Source organism: Crassostrea angulata, chromosome 4 (genome assembly GCF_025612915.1).
Source record: "Crassostrea angulata isolate pt1a10 chromosome 4, ASM2561291v2, whole genome shotgun sequence".
NCBI classification, from domain to species: Eukaryota; Metazoa; Mollusca; class Bivalvia; order Ostreida; family Ostreidae; genus Magallana; species Magallana angulata.
The window spans coordinates 9,757,573-9,778,643 of NC_069114.1; the positions used below are offsets into that span (position 1 = coordinate 9,757,573).

Here is a 21,071-nt window from a genome sequence, read left to right on the forward strand (position 1 = left end):
TGAAAGGAACGGTTGTATCGTAATTCGTGTAGGCGATGCACGAGTTTACACACAAAAGTAGTAAGTGGCAATCGGATTTATTTTTACGTATTAATTTTGCATGAATCGCTAATGAAGAACATTGTGTCGGTCTTAAAAATCAAAATGGCGATCGTGACACATCTTTTTATTGTCAAAGTTCTTGGAATCTTATTGTAATAAAAATCTTTCTAACGTCAGGTGTCTGTGTTTGTTATCGGTGTACGAATATTCACTTTGTTTGTTGATTCAGCAGTTTTAGAGTTTTCGGGGTTTTCATAAAACTTTTTTTACGGATACCGTCCAACTTTTCCCTTGAACCATAAAATTGAATAAATCTAATGATTAAAATTATTTGATATAGTTGTTTGATTTTCCCATTAATAGTAATTTCTAAAAATTTTCCTTGGGGTCTTATCTTACATAATATGCCGTTGTGTCAATTTTCTACAATTATGAAGGCCGGGATTGAGTAAAATTTAGACAAAGTATCAGACAATTGCATAAAATCCGAATTAACATAGACTGTAAAAACTAATTCAAACTCATAAATTTTGGAAGCATATTCGAGGAAATCCAGGACAATTACAAATTCAAACTTTCAAGTACCGTCTTTCAGTACTCTCAGTACTTTGATTAACTTGTTATGATGCAAAGCATAGATAGCTACGTCCTACTAAAATTCCAAGATCTTGTTAAAATTGTTCTACTAGCTCCAATATGTTTTCAAATTAATGTTAACGGTCTTTTTGTATTAATGTTAACGGTCTTTTTGTGGGCTCCGTCTTTTTAGGTTAATGTCTTCTTCCTAGCTAATTCACAAATTATCTCAAAAGTAGTTTCACTAAAATAGTTTCAAGTAAATACAATTTTTAAGCTGTTGACAAAAGATCCCGAGTATACATGTAAGTTTCAGGAATCCTCCCTCTCCAATTTTGTCTGATTATATAAATGATTTATGATAAAGAGTTAGAACGTACAATCCTGTTATTAAACGGTGTATATAACTAAGATGACGACCATTTGATTCTGAGTGGGGGGAGGGGGGGGGGGTATTACCTATATGAGATATATTTATCTCATTAACATATATTTATTTCCATTCCTTCATGGGTCTAAATTCTTATTTTAGGTTGAAAATAGACACTAACAGATAATCTTCAGTGTCTTTTTTGTCAGATTTTGTTGCTAGCTAAAGATTTATTTATTCGAGTGTACCAAAACGGAAATAAAATACTAGCCCATAAAAGAATAGCAAATCTAATTTGAAAGGCCCTTGTTTTACGTACATTTGCCCAGTCTCAGTTTCTAGAGCTATGGCGTTCTATGAATTCGAATTAGACTATTAAAATGAGCATTGCTTTTATAACACACATATGATCGAATAATATATCCGTTCATTTAAAATTGGGCTATGGAAATAACTTGCTTGTTTAGATAAGTGATAGTTGGCCCATACGTTGAAAGTTACATGTATATCACAATATCTTGGTTTTATCAAACTAACAAATAAACACCTGTACGTGTTCTTTTGATTAGCATCAAGAGTTTATCAAAATTAATAACTTTAAATTGATTGTAAAATCTCTCTCTCTCTCTCTCTCTCTCTCTCTCTCTCTCTCTCTCTCTCTCTCTCTCTCTCTCTCTCTCTCTCTCTGTGTGTTCGGCACTTTCAAATGGAAACCATAATACGCATTTGATGTTTTGACAATGTGCCGTTATAAATACTTAAACTTGGACAATGGCTTCAATGACTGTCACCACAACCAGCTAACTGTTGATTTAAGAACAATAGGTGTGATTTGTGTTGTGATAGCAATTATAGTCTGCTTTCGGTCAAAGATTTTACCTGGATTTTTACCTGTGTTTTATCAGCGCCTTTATGATGAAACAAGAAGAATATAGACATTTTGTTGTGGTTTATGTCTAAAAACTAATAAATATCACCATTTTTTTTTTCATTTGATAAAATAAAGATCTTAAATTTCCACTCACTGCCCATCTTTACAAAGATAAGATGTTGTGAAGATGATGGGGTACTCCGTGTCTCTTTTTACAATTTGGTTGCAAAATATGTAAAACGCATGTTTATAATTGGTTGATTGATATCAACAGAAGGAATATTGTGAAAGGAGACAGATAATATTTCAATCTTTGAAGTAGCAACTTTGACAGTAGTTGTTATGACATCACCGCTTTAGTATATATTGCGGGTCACTTTATAATTTTTCAGATTAGTACTAAGCTAAATACATGAAGCACAAATCCGACAAAAATGATTATTCTGATATTGAGTCGATAATTATAAGTTCTTATGATGTCACCGCTTAAGTATATATTGCGGGTCACTTTCTGGTTTTTCAAATCAGTGGCTAAATACATGAAGCAAAAATAATAATTTTAATATTGATTCGATATACTTTAATCTGCAGAAGGTTGAACATGCATGACCTAGGTCCACATTTGATAGGTTTTGTGAAAATATATAACAGCTTTTGAAGCATATAAAATTGCCTATTTATCATATCATCATACAATTTGTTTATTTTCTTCGATTATTCACGCCAAAGCATAAATGAAAAATATTTTGCAGCGTTTTCACTAGACACATTTCCTCCATTTATGTTAGCAAAAGCAATTATTGAATATTAAGATATATTTTCTCTTCAAACTTTTAACATGTACTTCTTATAGACAGCAAGTTAAACAAATGCATTACATATCCAACATTTTTGCAATAATCTTTTTTGTTTAAATAAAAATAATGAAATTATTTATGACCAATTTATGTTTGAAATTAAATTCAAGAGCATGAATGTTACTTGTTATGTAAATGTGCTTTTATGCATTTTATATTGTAACATAAAATAAATGTAAATATCAATTGCGAGTAGATGTTTTATTTATTTTATTGTCGATTGCCCTCACGGGAACTGTGATATAGACTATAGCATTTAAGCAATTATCTCACCTGATCAAATTCCCGTTTCGCACACATTTTTTCGATACATAATTTTCAAATGTGTGCAAAACGGGAACAAACCGTGGAATCATGTGCATGTTTTTCTAAAAGTATTGAACAGAATAAAAAAATACTATAATTATACATAATATCTATTTCCAGAGTGATATTGTTCATAAAATAGTTGGGGGGGGGGGTAATTAAGTTCACTTAATAAATTACGTTATATCACAATAATCCTAGTGCTTATAGTTGTTGTAAGACAATTGTTATTGCATAACATTTATGAGTCAACTTTATCAGATAGAACATACAACACTATATAAATAGAGCCTGTTTGGGAGGGTAACAGTTGAAATTGACACCCCTCAATAACCATTGTCAAGCCACGCGAAGCGGAGGTTGACAGTGGGTTTTAGGCGTTTCAATTTCAACTGTTACTCTCCCAAACAGGCACTATTCATTTTATTATACTGAATGTCTTGATTTAAAAAAAAAATATTTTTGATAGGAATGACTTGAATTTTACGGCGAACCTTACGCGCTTAATTTACGCGCATGTAACAATTCGTTATATGTTACCCGTTGCCAAGTAAGTTGCTGAGGGTAATAGAACGGATTATTAACTTCGTCTTAACCAATCAGATTCAGTATTTAAAAAAAAATGAAAGAATAATAAATAAATATAGATGGTTTACCCCTACCAACCCGCACGACGAGCTAAACCTCCTACTGTCATTGACATCCACATCAATCAAAACATTCACATTTGGGGCAATTCAGTAACATATGAGAATCATGTGGTGGCACAAGGTAAAAGCTTGACTATGTATGGTCGTATAAATTAAGTAAAGTCAACCAAATTATTGTTAATGTACATGTACACCAGTACGTGAGTTAAACGAAAGAGGCTCAAGAACCGAATCTTCTTGAAATGAAGTTTGGGTCTGACATCACATGACTATTTGGGGTAAGCGTACTATACCTATTACTCCAAAAAAAAAAATCTTATACACCTACCAAAAACTTAATATTACCAAAATCATAAAATTCCTAATCCGTAATGGGAGGGGGGACTTTCAATATCACTTCTTTTAATATTTCCTTATTTTCATTTCAATTCGGAAATGTCGGGGCTGAGCCATTCTCGATGCTATGTGCCTTGTGGTTAGGTTTAACTTTGCAAAAAAAAAAGGGGGGGGGGGCGAGCCCCCCCCCCCCCCCGGTTCTGACGCCTATGTAACACATAATAGTAAATAATAAACATGCATGTGCATAGTGTTTGAACTTTTCTTTTTTTTTTTTTTTTTTTTTTTGTCTGTGGATAGTTTTTAATGATCAATAACTGAACAAGAAAAATTATACAGTTCTGTCATGTTATCCGGATGTGTGTCGCATTTTTAACAATACATCTATCTATCATTTATATATTGATTTATTTACTATACACGATAATCATTACATTTGTACAATGATTAAAAGTAAAAATAAATAAATTCCATGTTAGTACAATATAAATATCTAAAATAAGCTTTAGATATACATTTATATTAATTTCTTTTTTTTTTTTTTTTTTCTTTTTTTTTGATAATGTATTTGCAAGAACAAACAAAGTATACAATAACTTCAAGTACAGAATTCTAATAAGCTATCTACAAGACAGCACATTGTCTTACATAAGATACTATGATTATTATTTTTGTCATCTAATTAAATATTGCTTATGAAAAAATACTTTAAAGAGTATTTAGAGTTGTATAGATTCATAGATTCAATGTATAGAGATTTAAATAAATGTACAAGTAGTATCTTGCCTAACCCGGTAGACAACATTATCACTGTAGTTGTCTATATAATTATGATATAAAAATCATGGACAAAAAGAGTTTGCTGTCCTAATAAGGAGGTTCTACCTTGCTTTACAGTCCATATCCTCCCTTTTATGACAGCTCTACTGGAAGACAGGTCTCTTCTCAGTAGTTTTAGGATAATAGAATATTTTACACTATGATAATAAGACATATCACATCATCTTTGACAGATTTTCAAAAAACTTGCACTCAGCATTTGCATTTAAAAAACGTAAAACTGAGGCATAAAAACAAGTGGATTTTTTAACATGATTATATATGATACATTCAGTTTCATTCATAGAATCCAATCTACAAAGCATTTTTTGTTTATAAATTCTATAAGCTACATAAGTGATAAGTAAGTTTAGAGATTTAGTTTTATCGCTTTTTTCATAGAAGAAACCAACAACAATATGTTTCCATTGTATTTTGAATGACAATAAACTACTAACAGTATTCCATATGTTTTTAGCATTGTTACATTCAAAAAGCAAATGTTTTATATTTTCTATTTGTTTACAGTGTACACATTGATTTGATATATCTTTTTTCCATTTACTCACACGCGGGGGTGTTAAGGAAGCATATGGGCAATTTAGCGTCTTATTTTGACTGTTATATTCCAAATCGTGATATTAAATAATTATTATGAATAAGATCAAAAACTTAGTATTATCCTTTAAAATAGATGTCAGTGCAATAAAATCGGGTAGTACATTACTGCCACATTGGTACATTATCACGTGACAACTATAAATAGCTTACGTATATTCCTTAACATAAAATGAGATAGAACAACACTACCCCGCGGTTTCCAAAATAAAATAAGCATACCAAGTGCAAGCAAAGCATCTCAGTTTAATCAAAACCGCTGCTAGAATCCTATGTTTGTCCTTATTAAAAAGTTATTTATTCGGTTCTAGTAAAACCTTCCCAACTTTTATATAGATTGCACGGAAAACGGCAAATTGCATCAAAACAACACACAACATGGGATTCTAGCAGCACTTTTCAATTTAAGCATTGATTAAACTAACGATACGTATAAAATTTCAAGTTCAATATATTCGGGGTAGTGTTGTTCTAGTCGGATTTTTACACCGTAAACAACGACAGAGGAAAGCCTAGCCGAGAAATAAAAGCAAATTTACATACCTTTTAGCGAATGATTGATAAAACTAACATCTTCCCCAGTATTCTTATGTTCCATTCTCAATAAATCACACCACAGTACTTTATTAGAGTTCTTAGATTAGTTATATTTTGAATATGTTTACAATGCTTTCCGATCAAATTTACACGACATTCAACTTTTAGTCATGACGTCATCAATGTGTAAATCTACGTAACACAAACTAATTTTTGGAAAAAAATTGTCCTCAGTATTTTTTGTTTGTTTTTGATCTACGTTTCGTTGCTTAGATATTTGAATATGTACATAATAACTAAGATTTGTGATTTCACGGAATTACATGCAACTCAAATTCCATATGCTTCCTTAACACCCCCGCGCATATACATTATTACATAATATATTATTTAAAAGCTTGTAACTGAATTCAGCTACATGTTTATCTTTTATATCTTTAATCTTGCATTCATAAATATTGTTCCAACTCTTCTCATCGTATATTTCAAATTCTTTACGCAGTATTAATTGAAAAGATGGCTTACAAAACTTTTTTTTCAATGAGATTTTTATAGAAAAAATTACTAGATTTACCAGTCAAGTTGTAATATCCCAGAGGGAAGTTGAAACTCATTACGCTTTGTATGTTGATAAAGTTTACATTGCTGAATGAGTAAAGTCTTCGAATTGATTTAGTTATTTGAAAAAGAATTTTGTATTCACATAACCAGTTAGATTTATTAATAATATTTGCATAATGTTCTAATCGTCTGAAGTTACCCTCGTCGTCAAACAAGTCTTTAATGTATAGTATTCCTGATTTAATCCAGTTTTCGAAGAAAACAGAGTTTCCCTTATATACTAAGTTACAATTATTCCATATTGGTTGTTGTAAAATATCATCTTTTTTTTCAAAGTGCAGTTCACGTTTACATTCATTAAAACAACAAAATATTTCTTTGTAGAATAGGGGTAATTTTATGCTATCCAAGGTCTCTGTTTTAGTAGTGGAGCACTTTAAAAGAAAGTGTATATCGATATTAAGTTTTTTACACTGGTTACTAAGAATATCAAATAGAATGCCTTTTGAGTTAAGTAATCTTGGAATCCACGCTGCTTTTAATGATTTTAACTTGCAGTCTATGTCTACTATAGATAATCCACCTTTTGCTATGTCTCCAATTAAAGTATTTCGTTTGATTCTTTCCGTTTTTTCCCAAATGAAGTTAAAAATCAATCTCTGTATTCTTTTAATAAAATTGCTATCAGGAAGACAAAGTATTGACGAAGTATATATAAGTTTTGAAATAGCTAGAGTCCGAATAATACATGCTTTTCCAAAGAGTGTTAATTTTCTTCGTTTCCAGGATTCAAATAGTTTTTCCATGTCATGATAAATTCTCATCCAATTTTTATTATAGCATTCTTCCTTATCATGGCCTACATAAATACCTAAACATTTATTTGCTTTATTTGTTACTTTGATTCCATGAAGCTCTTCAAATTCGTTTTTCATATCTCCTAATAATATGCATTCAGTTTTATTAGTATTAATTTTTGACCCAGCACATTCACAGAATGCTTTAATAATATCTAAAGTATTCTTCATTGAGATTTCGTCGTTCAAAGCCACTGTTAAATCATCTGCATGTTGTATACTTTTAATTTCATAGTTATTTATTTTAATGCCATTTATGTTTTGATGATTTTTAATTTTAGTCGCCAATATTTCTGCAACAAAAAGAAAGAGAGCTGATAAAGGGCATCCTTGTCTTATTCCTCTTGTCATTGAACATGATTTTGAAAGCCAGCCGTTGTTTTTCATTTTAAAAATAGGGTTGGTATACAAAATGTTTGCCCATGTAATAAAACTTTTTCCGATATTAAACTTTTTTAAAGTTTTAAAAAGAAAATTCCATTCAACCGAATCAAATGCTTTTTCAAAATCTAAAAATAACAGAATTCCCCCCACGTTTTCTGATTCGCAAAATTCAAATATATCTAATATAAGCCGGGCATTTTCTCCAATGTATCTTCCTTTTATATATGCAGTTTGGTTATCATTGATTATGTCTTTTAGGATCTTCTGTAGTCTATTTGCAAAAACAAAAGCTATGATTTTGTAATCAGTATTTGTTAGACTAATTGGACGGTAATTTTTTAAAGAATTCTTTTCTCCTTTCTTAAACACTAACGATATTACTGATTGCCGCTGTGTGTATGTCATCATTTTATTAAGGTCTTCCGTTTCCAACGGAAGACCTTACTATTATTCAGAAAAATTTTCAAATTTCTTATTAGGGTTTTCCGTTTTTCAACGGAAAACCCTTCTGTTATTCTACTGTTTCTTATTATAATTTTTTTTTTTTTCCCGCAAATTTTGTGCACGAGATTTCTCGAACATTTTTTGTCTGATTGCTATGAAACTTTCAGGGTATGTAGATGATATTAATATCTCTAGACGTTTTTTTCAAATTTTTAAAATTCACTTCTGGTTATGAGTTATTGCCCTTTAATTGAAAATTGGGGGGTCTTTTGTCCAGAGTTGATCTCGGGAACTACAGATGATATATGCATGAAATTTGGCGAAATTGTCGGTAACATTTTATAATTTTGCTGGCATGAAAATTTTGGTAATTTCTTTGTTAGTTTTTGAGCTATTTGTCGCCAAAGTTAAAGATTTTTTCGGGGCTGAAATTTTGTTGCTTTTTGTATTATAACCTTTAAACTAAAAATATTTTGTTAATACATATAGAACAAAAGTTGTTTAGAATAACGAGAGCTTTCATTTAAAATTAAGAAAAAAGGGCTGGCCCCTATAATTAGGGGTCAGCAGCTCATACACGTATTTTTCTGATAGCAAAAATCGTGATCATTTTATGAAAAAAAATTAATTTAGTTATTGTTAATATATTAAATAATGTCATTTGGTATCAAATTAAACAAGTTCTGTCCTATATTTTTTTTCAAATTTCATAAAACAAAATATGTGAGAATCGTACATGAACGAGTTAATATGTCTACATAGACACACAAGCGAACAAATGCCACATTAAGGCCCAGGCATTTACTGCATTACGTTGTGTTGCGTCTTAGATAAATTGTTGTGATTCAATTTCATTTTTTTCATCTATATCATTTATGAATTCAATGAACACACATTATTTAAACGTTCTATGTGCAACTATTTGTCGGGGCGCCCCTGTTTGTGACCCCCGCGCGCGCGCGCGCCGAATGTAAACAGTAACGAACGGCATTGTAGAAAAGAGAGAGCCGTAATGCAGAAGAGAAGTTGTGTATTCTTTCGGTGTACACATGCATTTTCAAGTTACTGTGAAACATATGAACATGCACAGGGAACAATACTACATATTTGTTTAAGGAGGATATTTTTCTCGTGTGAATCGTTTACGAGGAAATTCTGACAGCCACACTTCTGTCGACGATCAGCCGTTGATAAGCTACGAGTAATAAAGGAGAAAAGATGGACATTAAAGTGTGTGATTTATGTGGATGTTACTGAAGAAGGTGAGGCTTTTACTCCTTTTAAAGTTTCTTGTAAACTGGTTAAAATTTAGTATATAGTATAGATGTACATGTAAGTACGTGCACACTGTTAGATGTTTTTGTTATGGTGTGGGTGTTTGTTTACTAACGTGTAATTTTTACATGTTTCATGGGTGTTTAGACTCGCTCGAGGTTCATGGGGGACTGGAAAGGGTAACTGAATTTATCTATTTAAAAAAATAACAGATTGTGAATTTTCAACTCAAAATTCAAAGCAGGGTCTAATTAGAAACATATCATATATTCTTGTGCAGAGGACTCCAAATGTAGTCATGAATACCCTGTAGACATAACTTCAAGTAAATAAAATTGTATACTTCAGACTTCAGAGTTAAAACATGACTTTAATATCTTTATGATGCCGATCATTGTATCATTAAAGAGGTATAGCAGACCAACGGGTACCCGGTACATGTACTTGTACATGTAGGTTACAAGTTAGAACTATGCCTACCATTCTACCAGTTCACATAATTTTTCTTGTTTAGCAGTTATGATGTGTACTTAAATTGTCCTTGTTAATGTTTTAAATGTAATTTTTTATTCTCTTTTTTTAATCTGACTACTGGCAGTACTGGCGTGCGAGCAGTTCTCGCCGAGGACCATTTCTCGCTGGTGCACTGTTACATCATATTTTCGTATATAATTTTATGTGTTGATAAAATGACGTAACAATGCACTGGTGAGAAATGGTACTCGGCGAGAACTGATCGCACGCCAATATTGATTAATTACAGACAAAAACTGAAGATTGCGAGTGTTTTTTTTAATTGAACAACATTGTTTAAAATAATTCTTTATATATGTGACGATCAGACCGGTTTGAATACCAGTGCCAGATAGCTCAGTTGGTAGAGCACCTGACTAGAGATTCAGAGGGCCCAGGTTCAAATCCCTTCATTATTTCTCCCATCCTGTTACAATATTGGTGTTGTGACCAACCCCTGGAACTAACAGGTTAACTCGATCCTGCCAGGGATGATCTTCGAGGGTGAAGATCATTTAAGGGGGAGGAATGTGACGGTCAGACTGGTTTGAATACCGGTGCCAGATACATGTAGCTCAGTTGGTAGAGCACTTGACTAGAGATTCAGAGGGCCAGGTTCGAATCCAACTTTGTTCCGTCGTTATTTCTCCCATCTTTTACATATACATGTATATCAGATATATGACAGATGATTAAGGTCATCACATGTTTTGCAAGATGCAATAAGTGTTAAAAACCTTTACTTTACAACAGAATACATTTAAGTGAATATTTATGTTTCTTGTTATTATTTGGTGTGGTTTTCTTGACAGTGTCGCATAAACAATTTACCCGCTCCTAAAACACAAACTTTCTTTTTGTGGATTCAGCTTACCGCTGATTGGCTGCTGTTGCAGCAGACAAATAAGATATGCACGCACAAAACACAATGAACTTATCAGAGAATGAGTTGAGTTTATTTAAACTGTTGGAATTTGGGTATTTTTTTTAAAAATGTATACTTGTGACAAAACATATATGTGGTACATACAGCTGTAGCTTTATGAAGAAAATTTTGGTTAGACCATATATACCTATCATGCAAGTAAATGATATTTACAAAAAACTTGCAATTTATGGCGCACGAAATATACGCTAGTTTTATAAAGATTGACATACATGTAATGTACCACATTCTTTGAAAAATAATCTATTAAAAATTCTTCATTAAGTTAACTCATACATGTTTTATGCTTATTACACGTAGCATTGTTTTTAAAACATGTAATTTATAAGAAAATAAACAAAAACCCTCGCTAAATTTATTTGCAAACAAAAAATACACAGTAGAATTGATAAAAAATGGTATACCAGAAGCTAATACCAGTACATGTACTTTGACGCTGTTCGGTGGGTAATATTCGTTTGTAATTTACGAATTGAAATATTGACTGTTGCACTACAAGTATGGTAATAAACTCTCTCTCTCTCAAACTCTCTCTCTTTCTCAATTTGATAAGTGTTTATACCTATGAAATTTTTTTAATATTATATTATGACTTGATATGCAAATTTTTGATCTTGTACTGCCTAAATGTTATGTCATGTATTGGGATATGTCATACTTATTACACTGCATGGTCAGTGTATTTTTTACAGAAATACTATGCATATGTTAATGTAAACACAGCTATTACTAGTACATGTATGAAAACACAGCTAATTATTTTTTTTATTTATTTCAGCTCAAAACAGACTCTTGTTACCACATGGCTTTTACCGGTACCTGTTGATTCTTGTGGGTCAGCTCCTGAGATTAACCTGTCACCTCTATCCACATGCATATTCCTTGTGTTCTACAGACTATTTACTGGTAATTCAAATTAAATCCGATAATGCATGAACAATAATGGAACTTGAAGAAAGCATCATGCCATGTTGTGGTTTGTGTTTGATAAGAAATTATGAAAACAAAATTAAGGCTGTTTAAAGAAATTCATAATTGCTGTGAAAATTTGTTTTTCAATAAAAGTATACAATTATGTTTCCTTTATTTTTTATTTCATAAAGATATTTAGATGTGTTTACATAATTGAACCCCCCCCCCCCCCCCCCTCTATTTAATTGTCTGCATTAAGATTACATGTAGGATATGTAAATGTACATTTGACTTTGAAATAACATCTGCTATGATAATTACTTTTGAAATGAACAAGAAACTACCTATTTCTACCTTTCTAAGGTATATATGCATAAAAAAGTAGAAAAACATGTCAAATTTGAACATTTTTCATTGAAATCAACTCTGTCTCCAGCTACCTGGGTGTGTTTGAATTTAATTCTAATTTAAGGCAGATGTCTAACTTGTAGGTTGTAACTTACTGTTTTAGCATGGTTAGAAGAAGACTAGAAATCAGAATAGATTAGATATTCACTAAATATGATTGTTAGCTTACTTTTTTCATGAAAACAAGAAATCACAAGCAGGACAGCTGTCTATTTGTTAATTAAAATGGTACAAATCATACAATAAACAAATAAAGATCACATTTTAGAATCATTGATGATTGTTTTCAAATATGTGTGAGAAATGACTCAAGGAAATTGCCACATGTTTCATAAAATTAGGTAAAACATTTCAAACCATGACTTTTTATGAAAATCAAAAGATTGGGGGGTGGGGGGTATACATGTAAGGGTATTTCTAAGTGATGTGAAGCTTTTATCATGATTATATCATGTAGGCATATGTTGTATTGAATAAGGTTGAACAAAAGTTGACCTCTAAAAGGTCAGATAAAGATGTTTTACTATGGAGAACCCTGTAAATCTGTGTTTACTAAAGGAAATTGGAAATGGTGGGTTCACTTAAATGGCCATATTTTTATTAAACCTCAATGGTATTGGCAATATGTGGTATTCTTTTTCTCAGAATTGCATTAGCTTTCTTATTCTAAGACAAACCGTCTTTTCATAAAAATGTTAGTGTACTAAGTTAAAGATACAAGGAACAGTTTCGGATAAAGTACCGTCAATATTTTTGTAAAATTGAGAGTGACTGTACTTGAACTTTTATCATTGTTGCGTAGATTCATGAAATGAATTTTAATGATTACCAATAGTTAGAGGGATGTCTCTTGTTGGAATTGGTAAGCAATATTAAGGCCCCTAATTTTAAGTACATGAGAAGCAGAAATAAATTGTGAAACTTGCGGCTATGACAGATATGTTGACTTTACAGTGAAATTGAAGGTTACAAACGGGAGGTTATATAACATGAAATGTAGGTGGATGGGATATTATATGCCTATTTAGTATTTACTGGGTATGAGGACAATAGCAAGTTTATTGTCCCCCAAGACAGCAAATATTTAATGAGGCAAAGCCAAGGGAAATAGTAGCTGTTGAATGGGACAATAAACTTGCTATTGTCCGAATAGTCAGTTAATTGGTATTTCATTATACAGAAGAAAACTTTATTTGTCAGCGATGCAGAATTTCTTGATGATAAACAAATTAGAGTTAAATCAAACTTTGTATTTAATGCGGCGATCTTATTAGGTCAGAGGTGTTCCGAGTTTAAGGTGATATGGGACACTTCCATGTTGTGACGTATTGTTTATCGAAATAAACAATAAAATAAAGTGTAATTATATAAGTACATGTAGTTTCTTCTCAAAAATGGTCACCTAACTCCTTAGCACAGTGGGTTAGAGGGTTTACTAGGAACCTGTAAGTCATGAGTTCGAATCCCGCTGGGGTTTTTACAATTTTTACCTTTTCAAATATTTTTAAAAGCTATTTTTTGGTTAAATATTGTAAAATTTGAAAATTCTAAACCGGTGAAAAGTTTTCAATTATATAGTACTTTAATCCACATTAATATCGACAGATGTCCCATACCACCTTAAAAAGGAGGGAAATCAAATTCTGCTAATGAATGGTTTTGATGACTATTCACCATGGGCAGATAGCATGGATACTATTTTAGATAAAAATGCATGTTTATGCGGGCGCCTTCTAGTGATCAATTTGTCGGTCTGTCCATCCGAGATGGCTTGACAGGAGCATTGCTTCTCTACCCTTGGCCCAATCTGGCTCATACCTCATCCACAGGGTTCCTTTGGTTGAAGGATGTGCAGTGACCTTGAACCATGTTTTTAGGTATAAGGTTAAGGTCATAGCAGAATTATATATATAAAATCCTTGTCTGGGGCATATCTTTTTTCCCTTTGGTCCAATCTGGCTAATACTCACAAAGTGTCTCTATGGTTAAACGATGTGCAGTGACCTTGCATGAAATTTCTAGGTAACGGGTGAAGATCATATCGGATCATGCAAAAATCCTTTTTTGAGAGCATATATAATTTCTACTAACCCCTATTTGGCTCAGACTTCACATAAGCAGAGCTTTTGAGTAAAGGGTGAAAGGGTGTGTAGTGACCTTGAACCTATTTTCAGTGAAAAGAAACTGTGAAGGTCATATCAGAATTATATTTTTAAAAATCCTTGTCCGGAGTATATCTTCTCTCCCTTTGCTCCATTCAGCCTCATACTTTACCCACATGATGCCTTTGTTCAAAATATATGCAATGACCTCGAATGATATTTGTAGATGAAGAGTCAAGGTCATATCAGATCACACAAAAATCCATATTTTAAGAGCATAGATATACTCTCCTTTTAGCCCCTATTTGGCTAATATTTTACCTTTACAGAGTTTATTGGTTAATGGCGTGCAGTGACCTTGAACCAAGTCTGTCAATGTGAAGGTCATAGCAGATCTTTTTAAAATTAGTTTTAAATAGTAGATTATTTTCCAAATATGCTTAATCTTGGTCAGATTGAACAAAAATGCATGTATGTTAGGGGGAATGAAATTGAATTAAAAGTTCTATGCCAGCTGGAAAAATTTCAAGTTATAGGTCAAGGTCAAAGCAGAATTCTCTGAAATAACATAAGCGGGGCCCTTTGAAATGTTCACCATTTCAATGTTGTCTGGTTCATAGTAATTTTACATAGAAAATATTCACAGAAGTACAGTAAAGTAAACTTAACATCGATAAGTTTCTGACAATTAATGACGCAACGAGCACACAGTACGAAAGGTCAACCTTTTGAAAAGCAGTGAAGAGGAAAAGTTGCTCAGAATTATGTTTTAAACAAAATTGATTTTTTACATAAATTTTAATTTTGCATTCTGGGTTAAGAAAAAAGATGTTAGTTCAAGGTAAAGTAAACTTGTACCTAAAATGAAGTCAAATTTGTTAAGTCGTACTTAAACACATTTGTTTTTTTTGTTAAGTCGTTCTTGAAATGGTTAAGGGTTTTTGGTTAAGTCGTACTTAAAAACATTCGGATCATGTTAAGTTGTACCAAGAATCATTCGATTTTTTTTATCTTTTTGTACTTAGGTTTCTTTGTTACTAGATTAAGAACTCTGCTTCTTAGACGTACTTCTAGCGTTGCTTTCGACATGAGCGGAAAACCCACTCGTTGCTTTGCAACGAGCTTTGCTCTAGTTATTTTTTTTTTTCTTCTAGACGCCAACTTTGATCCTTAATATCTCGCTCGTTTGTTCACCGATTGTTTTGAAATTTTCAGGACTGATAACATGCCGCGTGATGTTGTCGTTGCATATTTTAGTTGAGGAAAATCCCCATCCGGTTTTGAGTTATTCCCCTTTTAGTAAAATTTAACGACATCTTTTGTCCAGGGGGGTTTAGCTATAACGATGACTGGCAGAGTCTCAAAGATGGGCTGGTTTGGAAGCTAATACATTGAATTTGTGCGAGATATATTTTATTTATTATTTAAATGCAATTAAAAGGGGTGGTATTGATGTTGAAACAAAGGTAAGAAAAAAATTCAAAAAAATTCGCGTATTTTCCGTGTTAGTTTTTTACCTGATAAAAATTTGTTATAACATGTATTTTAAAAGATCTTGGTCTTACCAAGACCTTTCATTCGGTATACAGAAAAAGGGGCTGGCCCCTATAATTAGGGAGTTAGATGCGTCAAAAGTTTCTTGTCAATAACTTGTAAAGGAATAAAAATTTCTAATGCATTATTGAAGCAAAGTTGTAAAGAAAATAATTTTGAATCCTTCCGTGGTATTCAATTTAATGTTTTCGTAATTTATAGTCAGTATTTGCAGAAACAATTGTTGTCAGTTCGGTCCATTTTTGTGGGGGTGTGCACGTTTAGGAGGTTATGAAAGGGCTTTTTGTAATGCACTAACTGATACATGCAGCGCGCAAAAATAATTCTACATAAAGTTCCCAAATGTTTTTATTCATATGTACATATTCATTTCATAAAGATGAACCTCTTTGACCTTATGTTTGTTGTTTGTTTCATAACTGTGCCCCTTTCTATATTTAGATGCATTACGAGACTCAGGTAACCGATCGATAGAAGAGTCGCTAGCTGTATTCAGGCCGTCGCCTTGACGACAGTGCATATGCTTGTAGAGCTGGACGTACACATGTTTAACGCCCCACTGTGTTACTGTAACAGAGACATTTTGAATTGTTTCAGGACTGGGAGATGTGTTAATAAAATGGTTCGAATGCATGGTAATTAAACTCAACTTTTCTACAGTACGTATACACGGCCGTCATATAAAGCACAATGTGTATTACTGACATGACAAATGTACGCTGGCAATTTAAACGAACGCGGGATTGCTCCCGATAGAACATTTCTTTTAAAGCAAAACAAAATACTGATTTCCGATGGATATAATATTATGATCGTGGAGATGATTTTAAAAAGTGAACTTAATATTCGTATACGATAATATTTGAATCCAAACCCGCTATTTTTAAGTAACGGTTATTAGGGATATTAATTATGACTTGCCCCGCGTTTCACGTTTTTTACTTGCAATGCATCTACAAACGAAAATACCAAACAACCTTCGGCAGCAATTTATAAATTATTTATTACATTCTAGTACACAATATTAAAGAGATAATTAACTAAATTGTGCTTTATAATTGTACTCGCTATCTTCCGTGGAAATAATGGCATGGAAAACATGTGGTTCAATGTTCATCAAAAACGATGTAGCCTTAGCAATCGAAAATAATTAACAAACTGTATATTGATAGATTGACACATTAACAAACATTCAGACCCGCAATGTATTTTTTGCAAATTCTATAAAATGTAGACTCAATAAGTGAATTTTTCCGTTTGGGGTATTTTGAATCACATGTGTACGCTTTGTGTACATGTACATATAGATTAATAGCCATATAGATAAACACTTTCAGTGTTGAATTTTTAAAATATATTTTGTATTTGCAAAGCAATGCAATGCAAGGGCTATTAAATTCGAACAATGTACATACGGTAGGGATCGAACTGATAATGGTTCTGCTTGTTCTACAAACAGCGAATGAAATGCGAAGTATTAGGGTGTCATTTTTTAAACAAATAGGATTGGTCTCTTAAAACCTTGCATTACTAAACAAAGTATTTCATCGGAAGCATTATTAGTTACCTTAGCTGCATATATGTAGCTCTCCGTCTGGAAAAATTGAGTACCATCCGAAATTTTTCATACAAGGGCTATACAGACTTGCCGCTAACATTACCTTAGTATTTGCCGCTGTTCATAAATTCATTAAAAGACGCGCAGATTCAAGTGGTTATATGTCGTTTGATATGGGATTTATGATGTCTATTTATATTATTTTAATTAAGGACAGACGAGACGTTCCTCAATTTTATATAATTTTCCTTGATATTTCATTCCTTATTTATTAACATTTAAACCTGTTAATTCCAAAAAATTTAGAGTACATTACCAGGCTTGTTTTGGAGCTAGAATATTTCGAACTTTCCTTAAAATAGCACGCAAAATGCATTTGAATGCTTATAAGTAAAGTCATACTATATACTAGTATTTTAATTTGAACACTTTATATTCAAACCAAAAAAATCATATTACATAAAGATTTAATTATGAAATAACAAAGTGGAAATCTTCACATTGTGGAGATATGAAAAAATGGAAGATACATGAAGGTCGCGTCTGACCTTAATATTATACAAGCAATAGCTTTCCAAAAAGCTTGCCTGACTACCCAAATTTATTCAATGGAAGCATGCATGTATCAATAAGGCTATCTTATAAGAGATGAAATTTAATTTTCGCTGCGGATCATAAATTATTAAACTGAACGTGCAGAGTTTAGAAGCAATTTCAATCTTTTTCTTCGATCGAGTGCATGTACCTGTACATCACTGGAAATTAAATCATTTCATTATTTTAAATCATTTTAGGAATGTACATGTATCCAGAGGCGGATCCAGCAATTTGAAAAAGGGGGGGGGGGTCCATTTGATAAAAACCAATATGTGCAAAATTCATCATTTGTCAATAAACAAGGACTTTTTGAACGTTTTTCGTGCGTATACAACTGTATTTAATAAACATTTATCTCATCACTATTTAATTCACATCTATTTCAACAGCAGAGTGCACTGTATTATTAAGCGTTTTGTCGTTTAGGTTTAGGTAAGGAAGATTTGCATAATATCTAACCTAAAAAAACTCAAGTCTCCAGCAATGAGAAAGTGCGTCTATGTTTGATAGAAAAGAAACACTAAGAAACAAAAAATAACTCAGAATAATTACGACAAACTATTATAAAAATTGATATTTTGGTAATTTTTTTTATGTCTTTGATGTTTATAAATTCTGAATTGTTTATCAATTTTGATGTTTTAAATAAAGGTCTAAATGATAGGATATGACAAAGAATGGGAATAATTTTTCTGCTGAATAAATGATGCGTGTGTAATACAATGGTAAAAGCTATTGTCGTCCCAGGGAACTTGATGTGACCTCTGTAATGGGTGCGCTACATCATCTGGCACTAGTACAAATGCGATCATATTTAGAAAAGTTTTGGAAAGGTGGGCATTTTAAATAAAAGTAAATATTCCAATTATATGAATTTATATTTGTTTTAATTAATCCAAACTGATGATTCTTTGTTAATGATGATAATCCAACACAAACTATTATATACTAACATTGTACTACTTAGACAATGTGTATCATCTTGTTGCGATGACACCTCCCTCTTTTTTTTTTGACCTTTCAAATATGGCAATCTATTTTTAAATCAGGATTACACACGTGCAATGTGAAAAGCCCTTTTAATTGAACACTCTTGCTCATTGTTGCTTATTACATCCCACATAACGTTTTCATCAATTATGAATATAAATGTTGACACATTAAAGATGCATCGTCAGGCAATTATTAATTCAAGCTTGTGGGTGCCCCCCCCCCCCCTACCCCCCCCCCCCCCCCCACTTTTTCTCACAGCAACTAATTTTTTTTAAATTTACTTATAAAAAATTGAATTATCAAGGATGTAAAAAATTTATATAAAAATAAGGAAATTAGGATTGAAATTGAAGTTATATACATACTACGCCCCCCCCCCCCCCCCCGGATTAGGATTTTGAAGATTTTGGGAAAGTCTTTTATTTTTTTTTTTTTTTTTTGCTTGTCAAGATTTTTTGGATGAGTCTGGCTCCCCCCCCCTACTTTCAAAAAGGATGCTACGTGTCTGCATAAAGATAACAATATTCAAGGGCCTTCCGTCATTTTCAAGCCATGATAAACATGATAAAAAGGACTCTCAAAATAAGAAAATAAACGCAAAGTAAACTGCATTCACGGCATATGTTCACATTGTATGATGTGTCTCAAAATTCCTATTTTGGACTCGTCCACTATAACTACGAAACAATTAATGAATGAGACATTCTGATTCTGGCGCGGAGTCTTGTAAATGAAATTTCCATTAATCTGAATGGATTTTTCCGTGAGGGTCGGGGTAGGTATAAAAACAAATTTAATCGTTCAAAGTTTTGAATTGTTAACAACGATATATCAGATCGAATGTTTTAGAACGATTTATAAATCCAAAATACAGTCATTTTTAATCGGTTGACGCGTGAGCATATGTATTAAGTAGGCGGGCATCCTTACACCCTATTAATTGAAGACAAATGAAATCGCGTCCAGCAGAACTCCCTGGCATTTTAGTGTATGTTATTATGAATTTATGATTTTGTTTGTTAATAACAATTCAACATCAATTATTAATTAACAATGTACACTCTAGTACGCTAATACACAATTTTGTTGCGATGACCCCCCCCCCCCCCCCCCCGGCCATTATACCTATTTTTAAATCAGGATTACACACGTGCTTGCATGTGCAGAAGACAATCTGGAACTTAACTGATAACTATATCATCTCTTTGGAAATTTATTTCTCCGTAAGCAAATACGTGTAGTAACTGATACATGCAATTGTGAAAACCTTAGAGGAATGCATGATCTGCGCATAATAACTAACTGCTTGATACAATATTTCTTTTTTCCAACATGTTTTAAGTCAATGATAATATGAAAATATATGCTTGACTTCATATCGGAAATTACTCATTTTCTTTATTCCCCTTTTCAATAAACAAAACAAACCAACAGACCAAATTGATCCAGATAAATATAATTATCAAAAATAAACCTAAAAAACAAACTACACTTTCATCCTTCACCCACAATATTGCCTTTTCGATATTTGTCATCGTGGTAGATCCGTGTAACAATCTATTAAGTAGGTGCTTGCACGACATAGAACCGGCCCTTGCTGATCAACGTTTTCATTAACGCATATAAAGGAAAAAAATATTTAGATTTTTTCTTGGATTTATTTTGATGTAAATAAAAAAGAGAAGAAATTAGTTCTCAGTCTCACTTTATGCTTGTTTGTTAGCGGTTAATCTAAGTTCATTTTGTATATCCTTTTGTAATTTAAAAATATGCGATGTAAATCTTTTTTCCATGCAATATTTCGTATAAAACAACGAAGAGTAGTATCTTGAAACTTCATTCAAAATTTTATTAGACCTTTAAATTGTAAAATGCTAACATTGAAAATTGTGCCCAATTTCTTTTTTTTTTAAGGTAAAACTTTATTGATTAAAAAAAACTGATTCTGTGAGACAAAATAAATTGACATAATCAGTTTGACATTC

General features: G+C 32.1%; 1 long non-coding RNA gene across 1 annotated transcript; it reads left to right on the forward strand.

Annotated features, from left to right (window-relative positions):
* Positions 1–8,987: 8,987 nt before the first annotated feature.
* On the forward strand, positions 8,988–12,039 carry LOC128180001 (uncharacterized). Its single transcript, XR_008243171.1, has 2 exons — positions 8,988–9,490; positions 11,741–12,039. It is a non-coding gene; the product is annotated as an uncharacterized LOC128180001 (long non-coding RNA).
* Positions 12,040–21,071: the final 9,032 nt, after the last annotated feature.